Consider the following 13,537-nt stretch of genomic DNA (forward strand, 5'->3'; position numbering starts at 1 on the left):
CACCAACCGGGGCGAACAAACATGTTTGCAGGATGAGGGTGGATGTGTTATGTCTACTTGCGTGTGTTTTCACATATTCATATACTTGTAACTTATTGCCCATGCAATATAAACCCTTGACACTTTTTTAAGAAGTGAGAATGATCATACTAAGGGAAATAGAATATAGAATGAAAATTGAAATTGACCAAAAACTTTTATTAATCAGAACATGTTTATTTTTTTTATCTTTTTTTTAAGGCGAAGTGACACGGAAGGAAGGATCCATCTCCCAGTTCCACGCTTGACATTTCGATTTCACGGAACAGTTAGCATTGTTTAGAAAATGGAATCACATAGGTTCTAAAAAGCTTCAATGAAATGAATAAATGAACAAACAAAAATTAGGTCGATATTATAGGATTTCCAGTGCTGAAGGTGATATGCCCTCGGGGGGGAGGAGCCCCACCGGCACTGTTGTGACACTTAACGACTTTTTAAACAATTGAGATGTGTGGCCGCCCTTCTCGCTTCATTTTCTAATAAGATTTCTTTGACGAGGTTTCATACCTCTCGTTTCGCTGACTTCCGCTAGAAACGCGACAGAGATGTTGTCAAGGACCGTGGGGCAAGGAAAATAGTATAGTCGTCGTCGCTATGACTGTCGACAGCAAGAAGCAGGCCAGGAGGACGCGATCGCACACCAGGGACACCTGTTACAAAGAAAATGAATATATTTAGTCTTATTATTATTGTTATTGTTGTTATTATTACAGTTATTATTTCATTAGTTCGTCGTTGGACGAGTGGGTTACGTGCTCGTCTACCGATTCGGTTAGTCCGATTCTCCGCTCTGCCAACAAGGAATTAGAGGAATTTACTTCTGGTGATTAGAAATTAATTTCTCGATATGATGTGGTTCGGATCCCACAATAAGCTGTAGTTCCCGTTTCTCTATAATCAACTGGTTCCTACTTACTATTTCATTAGTTTCTCGTTGGACGAGGGGGTTACGTGCTCGCCTACCGATTGGGTAGTCCGGAGTTCGATTCTCTGCTCTGCCAGCAAGGAATTAGAGGAATTTATTTCTGATGATTTAGAAATTAATTTCTCGATATGATGTGGTTCGGATCCCACAATAAGCTGTTGGACCCCTTTTCTATGTAACCAATTGGTTCCTAGTCACGTAAAAATATCTAATCCTTCGGGCCAGCCATAGAAGAGCATTTAATCAGCTCAGTGGTCTGGTTAAACTAAGATATACTTAAGTTATTATTATTTCATTAGATGAAACAGATTCACATGGAACAAGCACACAGGGACCATTGACTTGAAATTCAAGCTTCCAAAGACTGTTAGTTTCAACATCCCACCACAGACCCCACACTGCAGCAGTTACTGATCATGATGCAGAGCTAGTGATTTTTCATCGCCCTGGGGGTAGACGCGAACCCGTGACATCTGAGTGGTATATCGCAATGCTAACCACCAAACACTGCACCAGTTCATACATCTAAGCTAAGATGCAAGGCTCATATATATCCTAATTATCCTTAGACCTCTACCAAATCCAATGATGGTCTAGTCAAGTATAGAAAGTATGTGACTCTCAGAGTAATCAGTAGATCCTCCACTTACTAGGAACGATTTGGGTACAGGAATGTTTGGGGCACAGGAACGATTGGGGTTCATAAACCGTTGGGGTGCAGGAACGTTTGGGGTACAGGAATGGTTGGGGTACAGGAATATTTTGGGTACAGGAATGGTTGGGGTAGAAGAAGTTTTGGGCTACAGGAATGGTTTGGGTACAGGAACGGTTAGGGTACAGGAACATTTGGGGTACAGGAATGTTTGGGGTGCAGGAACGTTTGGGGTACATGAACGATGGGGTACAGGAACGGTTGGGGTACAGGAACGTTTGTGGTGCAGAAACGTTTGGGGTACAGGAACATTCCGGTTGCAGAATGTTTGTGGGTACAGAAACGTCTGGGTTACAGAAACGTTTTGGATTACAAAAACATTTGGGCTACAGAAACGTTTGGGGTACAGGAGCGATTGCGGTACATGAACCGTTGGGGGTACAGGAAAGTTTGGGGTACAGGAATGGTTGGGGCACAGGAACGTTTGGGTTACAGAAACGGTTGGAGTACAGAAATGTTTGGGTTACAGAAACGTTTGGGGTACAAGAACGGTTGGCGTACAGGAGCGATTGGGGTACATGAACCATAGGGGGTGCAGGAACGTTTGGGCTACAGGAACGGTTGGGGTACAGAAATGTTTGGGGTACAGGAAGGTTTGGGTTACAGAAACGTTTGGGTTACAGGAACGTTCGGGGTGCAGAAACATTTGGAGCACAGAAACGTTAGGGATACAGACACGTTTTGGGTATGGCCTTTCAAGTGACAGACTCTCATTAAGAACAAATACTCTTTTGTATAGACTACGATTAGATATTTTCAAAATATCCCAAGCTAACAGTAATATTCCACGTAATTTCTAGCCTTAAAAAAAGGCAAAATAGTCATAATAAGGTAGTTCATATCTCAGAAGTATGCGAAAATATATACGAAAAGATATGTGATTAATAGAGCCTGAATGTGCACAGTTTTCTCTCTGTTCTCCTTATTGTCATGTGTGACTTCATCAGTCAGTAAGAACTTAGTACATTATATATTTCAGTGCCCATATTCTCTTTAAAATTTTAATATTTATATAACAGATTCTTCCGCGTGATTTTTGTTATGCAACACGTAAATTCTACGACTGATATACTGTCATGAAATGTCATCCAGCACTCGATGAACATCTCTCTTCGGATATTAAAAAAATTCTAGTCTAAAGAATGGATAACACCGATATTTTAAAAAATATTCTAGTGTATAGAAAGGATAACACGGATATTAAAAAAGATTCTAGCCTACAGAATGGATAACACGGATATTAAAAAAAATTCTAGTTTGTAGAATGGATAACAACCAGTATGATTTTGTATATATAGTTATTAATTTCCCTTGAAATATTGTACTTGCGGATCCATTAAGTAATTAGGAGAAAGGTTTTAAGCTTTGGAAATACGTACTATTGTAGATTAAAGTAAGCACCTCATGTCAGTTTTATGAATTCGCCCCAGTGTGCCTGTTTGAAATTCGGATTTGCATATTATTTCATATAACATCGAAATAAGTGCTGTATGTCAGATTTAGGAATTAGTGACAAAACATCTGTAAATATGATTGACTGATTATCGAGCCAGCCAGCTATGGTGAAATTTATCCGAAACGAATATATAATAAATTTATGCTTAATAAAACTCGACATTTAGAAAATGAGAGTAAATACCGTCTTTAACTGGATTTTGCCGGTATATATATTTATGTAATTAACAGTGGGCATTAGGTATCGTATTAAACTGGAATTTGGTATTGCATATCATCTGTAACTGGCATTTGGCATTACAATTATGCAATCGGCATTATATATATATTACGTGTAACTGGATTTGATATTACATATCTTTTGCGATTGGGCTCCTGCTATCATGCACTGTAGGCATTAATAAAGGCTCTTTGCAGCGTACCTTCGGCCCCGAGCTGCTACCCCTTTTATTTCTTTTACTGTACCTCCATTCATATTATCTTTCCTCCATCCAGCTATCCTCCTTCTCCAAACAAAATTATTTCATAGTGCAACTGCTTTGAGGCTTTCTTGCGATTGCACCTGTTACCCCTTTCGCCTTAGGTCCCAGCGCTTGGCTTTTGGTAGTCCATTCCATTCCACTTATCACTAGTCAACCTCAGTGGCGTGATTGGTATGGTGTTGGCCTGCCACCTCGGTTGACGCGAGTTCGATTCTCGGGCATTCCACTGAGGGGCTAGAGATGTGTATTTCTGGTGATAGAAGTTCACTCTCGACGTGGTTCGGAAGTCACGTAAAGCCGTTGGTCCCGTTGCTGAATAACCACTGGTTCCATGCAACGTAAAAACACCATACTAACAAACAAACAAACAAACAAACACGTCAACCAACTTGCTTTAACTCTACCTGTTGCCACTCGACCCTAACTGCCTCCCGTCTGTCGTGCTCTCCGAGACGCATCTCGTTCTTCTCGATCGTCTGGTAGACCTTGTTCAGAACGCGGACGAAGTGCTGCTCGAACTCTGCAAGAAACACTCGAATGTGACAGTTGTCTCTTACCAAGAAGTTTCTCTAAGATCAATCTCGGAAGATAAATTTTTAGGCTTGGTAACCTTACAGTTTAGGGGTCCTAAATTCGCTGCTCCCTTATGTGTGTTTGTTTTGAGTTCTCTTCCCTATTTTCAATTTGTTCTTTCGACAGAACTGCAAACAGAAGTATATTTGCTAAAAAGAAAAAATAGCAGTTTATCTGCTGCCAAAAACAGAGATTTACGATTTTCTCAAGATTTTAGGAGTCCTTATCCCCTCAAATGTGTTTCTGTTTATTTACGCACCCCCTTTATCCCCCCCCCCCTTTAATCTCTGCTTCCGTAAGCAGATAAGCTACTCAATTTTTCATTGTTATCCTTGATTCAATAAATATCGGCTAAATCTGTCCGCTGATCTTCACTTTACGTAATGCAGTGGATTTGGACCCCAAATCTGTAGGATTACTTTACACTATTGCCACTTATCAGAGGGTCATACCCCTAAGCTCTGGTAATCTGATGATCTACTGATTGCTTTGATGGATTTGTTTGGTAAACGACGTGCTATTTACACCTCATTTCAAGGATCTTGAAACGGCCAAAGGATTTAAAGAATTCAAGTCTCTCCTAATCAGATACGAAAAAAATATGCGACTCGCGAGAAGCAATTCATCAGAGCAAGATTGGTTGACCATCAACTTACCAGAGACTTTCGGGCTGTGGCCTTCAAGTGAGAGAGGTAAAATCACACAAAAGAATGCAGATGTAATGATTAATGGTGATGTCAGTTGTTTATTTATACTAATGAAATACAACGTTAATTGGAATAGTACAATGCTCTACCTTCGGCCCTGTTTGTAACTTCCGACTCTACACTGCAACATTTTCCCTTTATGACAACTCCCCAAGTGTAAACTGCAAATTGTCGGACAATATAGGTGACTATATCTCTGTCCTTTGAACATTTAGCAGCCAACCCGTTCACAGCCGACAGCAGGCCCTCCCCAGAGAGTGAGGTTCCCGTTTGTGAACTGCCGCATCGCATATGTGAAGCAAATATCTCTTATCTACATAAGATTGGCAAGCCATTACCGATGAGAGTTCGACTTGAACTTTTACTAAAAGGGAATGAAATTACCGAATGAACTACCAGACCGTAACGGGCTGAGTTCACCCACTTAATCTGCATCGCGACTGCATTTAATTAAAAAAAAATGCTTTCTGTGAATTTTACTTGCGGACATCAGAATGTTAGGTTTGATGTCGTCGGTTGATTTCCTGGTCATCAGGAGGATGTAACAACAGATTCATTTTGAAAATTGAAGTAAAGCATCCTATTTATAAATCGAGGACAGAAAAAAAAAGACTGGAAGGTAAAATGAACCTGGAGCTCGAAAAAGGAATTAAGGTGAAAAGGGGCGCCAGAAAATTCCCAGTACCTAATTTTTTAATGAAGGCTGAAAAGGTCGAGATTTTGTAAGAAGTACTCAGGGTTCAGGATTGGTCTCGAGGGTGTGGCTGAGCTTGGTTTTATGAGAAAAGAAAACGAGTAGACCCCCTCCCCCTTTTGTGTGTGTGTGTGTGTGTGTAATGGATCATGCTATAAATACAGCATCTGTGTCAGTTAAACTTCCGAAAGGCAACAATTAGACGCCGTAGGAATCGTCATGATGATAAATGTTTCATGTGATTTGGGCTTCCTGTCTTATCTGAGAGCCAAAAAAGTGAATGATAATAATAATAATAATAATATACTTTATGAAAAGCAATGGCTACTTCAGCAGCGTTACGCTTGTAGAGATTCTTCTCTATTTTCCGAATAGCGGCTTTTTCCGTGGTGCTTAAACAGGCTAGTAGAGCGCTTATGGAGGTCATTCCCAAATGCAGGGTCAAGATTGGTGTATATATTTCAGTTACAGTTTTTATGGGTAAACTATACTACCGTATTTATCAAAGTCAATAACGGTTTTTCTCTATTGACTTTGATGATTACGGTATCACAGTTTACCCGTAAAAATTGTAATGGAAATATATACACCAATCTTGACCCTGCATTTGGGAATGACCTCCATAGGCGCTCTACTAGCCTGTTTAAGTAGTACAGAAAAAGCCGCTATTCGGAAAATAGAGAAGAATCTCTACAAACGTAACGCTGCTGAAGTAGCCTTTGCTTTTAATAAAGTGTGCTTGAGAGAAGGTCTGCTTCCCAAATATAATAATAATAATAAGGCATAAAGTGTAGTGTGATTTTCGTTGTGTTTTCAAAACGATGAAAATATCAACTTTCTTACTTGCGGCACATTCGAAGTTATATAATATTTTCGTTGGCAGTTGTTTTGAGATCAGTTGATTAATAATAACATTAAATCTTTATTTGCACTTTACATACTGATAGTATCTGTATAACTGTACGTTCAATAGATCATCTCGGTATCAGACCAGGATATAGAAAAATAATGTTATTGTTTGGAAACATCACAGAGTGAAATTCATTATGAGACAGAGGATCCTTTTCCCAATTTGGACTCCTGTCTTGGCTGAGGGTCAAAAATTTTTTTTTTTTTTTTTCAATCTATCCTTCCGCAGTTAGGGGCCCCTCCTAACTTCTCCTTTGTAAAAGGATGGGGCAGTTACAGGGATTCTGCATGGTGTTTTATTCTTGTTCTTTTCTTCTCGTCCATTTGTTCGTTCGTCCCATTAATAGATGGAGAGGTTTTATGTCAAAAGTGAAGAAGGAAAAGCTCTAACCACATCGGTTTCTTTTTTTTTCTTCGTCTTCTCCTTTTTTTTGCAAGTTTTACTGACTTTTAATGACTTCAAGTAAACTGAATCACTTATCCATTTATCACATATTTAGAAAGAGAGAGAGAGAGAGAGAGAGAGAGAGAGAGAGAGAGAGAGAGAGAGAGACAGAGAGAGAGAGAGAGAGAGAGAGAGTCTGTCTGCGCATGTGTCTGCTATGTGTATGAGTGATGCAGGCTGTTAAAAAATTTACCTGTAGTTAATGTATCATAGTTCTATTGAATTAACTGTCCCTTCATATTCACAACCCAGACGCAGGTTTAAGTTCATCCAGTTTTAATATTATATCAGTGTCTGATGAGGGTAGAAATCTAAAAATTGTTTAATGGTTCTGAAAATGAATTACCAGTACCGAGAATTTTGCTCTGCTTATGGTTGAACTCTTAATTGAAATTGTTTGATTATTTTATACAGAAGAACTTTTATTATTATTATTATTTTTTTTTTTTTGCTCTATCACAGTCCTCCAATTCGACTGGGTGGTATTTATAGTGTGGGGTTCCGGGTTGCATCCTGCCTCCATAGGAGTCCATCACTTTTCTTACTATGTGTGCCGTTTCTAGGATCACACTCTTCTGCATGAGTCCTGGAGCTACTTCAGCCTCTAGTTTTTCTAGATTCCTTTTCAGGGATCTTGGGATCGTGCCTAGTGCTCCTATGATTATGGGTACGATTTCCACTGGCATATCCCATATCCTTCTTATTTCTATTTTCAGATCTTGATACTTATCCATTTTTTTCCCTCTCTTTCTCTTCAACTCTGGTGTCCCATGGTATTGCGACATCAATGAGTGATACTTTCTTCTTGACTTTGTCAATCAACGTCACGTCTGGTCTGTTTGCACGTATCACCCTATCCGTTCTGATACCATATTATTATTATTATTATTATTATTATTATTATTATTATTATTATTATGCAGAGACAGGATGACTTAATTATGAGGCCACAAAGAACACATGGTAGGGGCTGGTGAAATTCATCAAATGGTAAAGAGGGCAGTGAAACACAAGCTGGCTGTATGAAAAAAATATATTTTCAAATGAGGCAGTGTGTTCCAGAGAATATAATAATTGAAGTGCAAGGGAAAATAATACCGCATTTTCTGATTTGCAAGCTTTGACAACAGCCGGGTATTTTAAGCAAAGAGATTATAACACTGAAACAGGGTATCACAAGCTTTTTTTTTCTTTTTTAATTTTCGTCGCATTTTTCCATAAGTCTTTCTGGTTTTACTCGGTTTCCAGAAGTACTCAAGTATATATATACATACATATATATATATATATATATATATATATATATATATATATATATATATATATATATATATATATATGCAGAATCCAGGTACTATGTCGTACCTCTAAGTAAGTGGGGATACAAATCCACAATGAAGTAAAATCCTCTTGTAGTTTTAAAATAAAATATATCTCTAGTACAGGATCAAAGCTTTCGACCATCAACTGTGGTCTTGTTCACTAAAATGTGATATGTCACCTCAAGGAACTAACAAGTAAGAGCACAAACATTTGAAAAAAAAAAAAAAAAAAAAAAAAAAAAAAAAAAACGGTTACGTAACAAGCTAGTTTATATTATGAATGATCAGGCGGTTGAGCCCTCGTTCTTTCCTGAATTCGTCTTGATCTTCGTGGGGGAATGTTTCTATTGTCAACTGCTTGTTCTCTGCTGGTTGGGTGGAGTTTAGTTTGGAGAAATGACATGAGTGGAGTAAACAGGAGAGGAGGCAGCATCGTTATTGGCACATATATTTCTAAAGTTTGAAATTTTCCCTTTCCTACATATCTCTTCACAAATAGCTGATTTTTTCTGAAATACCAGTATTTCCTGCAAAGGTCTCGTTTAATGAAATTAACGCCCCTTCTACTACTCGTCTCAAAGTCCTGTCGTTACATGCAAAAACAACCTTTGTACCTTTAAAATTTATTGCGTGGTTTTTCTCCCATGTATGTTGCGCAATTGCACTGTATGAACTTCCCCTTCTGCAGGCAGCAACGTGTTCTTCCCTTCTCTTATCAATGGAACGTAACATTCATTGCAATCACTGCAAGGTATTACATATCCCTCCTACATTCTCTCTATTACCCGGGTTTATTTTTAATGAGTTTCTTCTTGATTGTACTGTTGTACTGAAAAACTATGTTGAAGCCATTCTTTTTTCCTTTAAGCTGCCTAGAAAATTTATTAATTTCTCTATTATAAGGAAGAGCAAGAGATGCCTTAAAATCTACCTTTTCAGTTATATCATGAGGGGCGTAAAACATCGATCTAGCTTTAGATAGAGACTGTAGTATAAAAAACTTTGGGTAACACAGTTTAGTAAAACTATCTCCCAAGAAATTTATTTCGGCGTCAATGAACTGGGGATCACATATTTAGACCGGCAGCCCGGACCATTGAGATACAATGAACGATATACCGACTGTAACCCCTACCGGTATTTAGGAGTAGACTTGTAAACTGTGAAACTGACCGTCTGCCGAAAATATATGGGTTGGCTTACTTAACAAGCACCACAAATTGCTCGTTAGATTTTGGGTCTAGATCCAACTGGTAATATATAATATATCTGCAGACTCTACTGATTATAGAATGACCAGTGACAGACATTTTGGAGGGTGGGTTCCCCCCTGACAGACGCACTGAAAAGGGGGTGTTAATTGGATCTAGATCCAACTTAGGAGATACCGAGTAAAATTTACGCTACAATAGCACTGCACATCCTAGAATACTGTGGTGGTAATGACAGACGTTTTAGTGGGTGGTTACCCCCTGACAGACGCCCCACAACGAGTGGGGAGGTGGAGGCAGGATCTGCTCCAACATTGGAGATAACAAGTAAAATTTGTACTACAATAGCACTGCACATCCTAGAATGCTGTGATAGTAATGCCAGACATTTTAGTGGGTGGTTACCCCCTGACAGACACCCCACAACGATGTGGGGGGAGGGGGAGGGGAGACAGGATCTGCATCTAACATGGAGATACCAATAAAATCTGTACTACAGTAGTTCTGCACATCCTAGAGTACTGTGATGGTAATACCAGACATTGTAGTGGGTAGTATCCCCCCCTGAGAGACACCCCACAACGCGAGGGTGGGGGGAAGGAGAAGAGAGGGGACGGATCTCCATCCAACATCGGAGACACCCGTAAAATTTTGTACTACAATAGCACTGTTGCACATCCTAGAATACTGTGATGGTAATACCAAGACATATTAGTGGGTGGTTTACCCCTGGCAGACACCCCACAATGAGTGGGAGGGGAGGGGGGGGGGGGGAGACAGGACTGCATCCAACATTGGAGATACCAAGTAAAATTTGTACTACAATAGCACTTCATATCCTAGAATGCTGTGATGGTAATGACAGACATTTTAGTGGGTGGTTTCCTCCTGACAGACACACACTAACAGGTGGGCAGGGGGAAGGGCAAGCCCTGATAATGAATGTCTAGATTAGTATAGTGGGCTACTATTGACCCGTATCAATACATTATCATGATATATTTAATACATTTTTATCCTTTCTATATACTTTGTATTTATCTAACACAGTGTTTCCAACCTTGACACTTTGGGAACCCCTGAGACAATTTTCCTCATCCCAAGGAACCCTCCAAGTAACTTCAATACACACACACACACACACACACACTATATATATATATATATATATATATATATATATATATATATATATATATATATATATATCATATATATATATATATATATATATATATATATATATATATATAATATATATATATATGTTTGCATTTGTATTAATTACCTTTAGTAAAACAGAGGGAAAAAATCTCGCACGATATGTTACGATAAAATAAATTATAGGACTACGATTTCTCACGCCATGTATAACGAAAAATATATACTTATAAACTAACAAATAATTAAATAAAACATGAATTCTTACGGAACACCTGGCGATCGTTCACGGAACCCCGGTTGACGATGGCTGATCTAACACAAAAATAATTTATTTGTTTCATATAAATAACAGTCATCTGTAGGCCCATGATAATTCAGTCATATTATTATTTTGTCAAGCAAGCAACTGACTTCAATTATAGTAGGGGAGCCCGGGGCTAGTTGGCTACAGGGGTAAGTTGGCATACTCAACATGACTTTAAAGTTTACCAATAGGATGACTCTATTACATATACTGTGTAATTGCCACGTGGTTCCTCAATTACCAGCAAAATTCTATAGAGATAGACCGTCGGAGCTCGAATTTATGAGGACAATTTTTTATTTTTTGATGGTAGTAAGTAAATATTTTAATCTTTCTGTTATTTGCCTTAACATCTATACATTCATAAAGATTAGTTTTCAAATGATAGCATAGTTTCCTTATGGTTTAAAGATTCTATAGCATTAAAATTATTATTTGTTCATGAACCTTACCTGCCAGATATATATATAGCTGTATTCTCCGAAGTCCGACAGAATTTCAAAACTCCCGGCACACGCAGTGGTCGGCCAGGTGGTAGTACCCATTCCCGCCGCTGGGAGGCGGGCGTCAGGAACCATTCCCATTTTCTGTCCAGATATTTTCTGTCGCCGGTGCAGCCAACAAGTGTTTTCTGCACCTCCGTCATTGGATTTTTGGAACTCTTTTTGGTCACTTGAGTTAGTACCCGATTGATTTTTTTGGTTATTTGATTTGGATCGGTGGTTAGGCATATACGCTAATTGTGGATTGATTTTGAATTTGGCTTGATTTTTCCTTAAACTTGAGATGTCTGGATCTAGTTCGACTAGCGCCAGAGTATGTGGTGTGGAAGAATGCAAGGTGGAGGCTACCGAAATCTTCGGTAGACCCCTCATACAGTGTGCGCGAATTGTCGGAAACAGTTTTTGTTTGTGTTTGATGATCGCTGCAATGAATGTGAGAGTATGTCTGATTCTGCGTGGAAGGCGTATGAATCATATGTGTCTAAAATAGAAAGAGATAGGGTAAGAAGAGGAGTGTAACGCCAGTTACACATCCAGTGGAATTTATCCCTCCTAAACCTGTGATGCCTTCGGGCCCTACATTAGTGTCTGTGGAGGGTAATACCCTATCAATGATTCTTGAATCTTTGCGTAGCCTGGAATCAAAAGTGCAAGCATTAGAAGGTGTTAATAGTGCAGTGGTGTTGTAGTGATAATGCTCCAAGTGTTGCGGAAGGGGGGTCGGACAAACGATCTGACGTTCCTTCGGCAAGACCTGGGGGCGCTTCCCCCCAGGCTTCCAAAGTTCGTAACGGATCTTGAAGAGTGTTTTTTCGTCATCAGAATCGTCCTCCCCGCGCAGCGGTTGGAGCTTTCGGAAGCGGTCGCGCCCTTTGAAGAGGACAAGACGATAGATGTCGCACAAGCGGCCGCCGCCTTTGATTCCTCAGAGGAGGACGCTGCACATCCCTTAGCCCCTTCTGTTTTGCGGTCGTCTCCAGAACAATTCGAAGACTCTCCACCGAAAAAGAGAGCAAAGGTGCAAGATGTCGCACAGGCGACCGGCACCTTTGGTCTAAGGGAGAAAGACGCTTCACGTCCTTTCTCTTCTTCGTGTTGCGATCGTCGCCGGAGAGGATGTCTTTTGACGACAATGCTTTTGAGCGCCCTGGTTGCGCTAAGGATATACCTGTGGCGGTCCATGTGAGAAGGAGGAGGGCTTCCCCTCGCCCTCGTCTTCTCACAGGATCAGCCCTAAATCGAAGAAGATTGAGAATTTGCAACATAAAATTGCCTATTAGTTGCAGAGAAGAGGATAATTCACGTCACAGGAGGAAGGATGATAAACTGCCAGTCAAGAGATCCAGGCAGTCTCCTTCTCATCGCCTCGCTTTTTCTCCTGTTACCTCGCCTTCCAGATTTCGTGCACGAAGGTTCTGCAGAGCACGACGTTAAGGCGGCAGCGAGCGAGACTTGCCGCCAGGCCTGACGTTCGACTGGGCGCTCGGCTCGACGCCGGGCGGGACGCTCGGCTGGATGCCAAGCGTGACGCTCGGCAGGATTCTCGGCTGGACGCTCGGCTTGACGCCAGGCATGGCACGCAGCTGGACGCACGACGTAATGTTTCTTCAGACATTCGCCGAGATTCGGAGGATAGTAATGAATCTCAAGAAGAAAACTTTGTCGGAGGAATTAACTGAAGAACAATCATCAGCAGTATCTTCAGATTACCAGGTTTTGGTTCAAATTGCTTCGAACCTCCTTTTTGAAGAGAAGTTTAAACCTGAAGCCCCGCAGTCGCCTCCTTCACAATTGCTATCGTCTAAGGCTATCAAGACTCCAGGATTGTTGAAAATGGCTACTTCATATCAACAAAAAGGGCTTTTAAGAAAATGCAGAATTGGATGGAGTCAAGAAAAGCCCGAAACAAGAACGCTTTCGCCCTACCCCCTTCAAGACTGACAGTAAGGCAGGTCTTTGGTATGAGACAGGGGAGGAGATAGGTTTAGAGCCCCCTCATCGTCCCAAGGTGACTTCGCTACCTTGGTAGATGCACCGAAGAGATCCCTTTTGTCGACGACGAAAGTGCCTGGAACCCTTTCTGAGATGG

At 40.3% G+C, this 13,537-nt stretch overlaps 1 long non-coding RNA gene across 1 annotated transcript in view; it reads right to left on the minus strand.

The window, feature by feature from the left end:
* Positions 1-246: 246 nt before the first annotated feature.
* Positions 247-13,537, minus strand: part of LOC135208942 (uncharacterized) — a 37,544-nt gene continuing 24,253 nt past the window's right edge. The window contains exons 2-3 of the long non-coding RNA XR_010313248.1: positions 4,021-4,136; positions 247-692 (exon numbers count right to left, since the gene is read on the minus strand). This is a non-coding gene — a long non-coding RNA (uncharacterized LOC135208942). The remainder of the gene's footprint in view (positions 693-4,020; positions 4,137-13,537) is intronic.

Source organism: Macrobrachium nipponense, chromosome 37 (genome assembly GCF_015104395.2).
Source record: "Macrobrachium nipponense isolate FS-2020 chromosome 37, ASM1510439v2, whole genome shotgun sequence".
NCBI lineage: Eukaryota > Metazoa > Arthropoda > Malacostraca > Decapoda > Palaemonidae > Macrobrachium > Macrobrachium nipponense.